Below are 373 nucleotides of genomic sequence, written 5' to 3' on the forward strand. Positions count from 1 at the left end.
GGTAGAGCTGAGGCCGCAGCTCAGTGGACTCTTAGCAGAGGTGGCGGCTGAAATGCCTAAGGAACACATGAACAGTTATGAACATTTTAAAAACAAGGCCAGACTCAGAATGGGGCTAACACCTGAGCATGCCCGTCGGCGGTTCAGAGCCCTAAGGTGGAAACCAGATGTGTCATTTACCCGGCATGCCTACCACATTGGGAAAAATTGGGATGCCTGGATATCAGGAGCAAATGTTAAATCTACGGAAGAGTTACCCTTCCTACTGCAAATGGAGCAGTTTTTAGAGGGTGTTCCTGAGGAAATAGAAAGGTACATCCTAGATGGGAAGCCCAAAACTGTAACCGAGGCGGGGGAGATTGGAGCCAAATGG

This window comes from Terrapene carolina, unplaced genomic scaffold, assembly GCF_002925995.2.
Source record: "Terrapene carolina triunguis isolate 2854851 unplaced genomic scaffold, T_m_triunguis-2.0 Scaffold16815, whole genome shotgun sequence".
Classification (NCBI taxonomy): domain Eukaryota; kingdom Metazoa; phylum Chordata; order Testudines; family Emydidae; genus Terrapene; species Terrapene triunguis.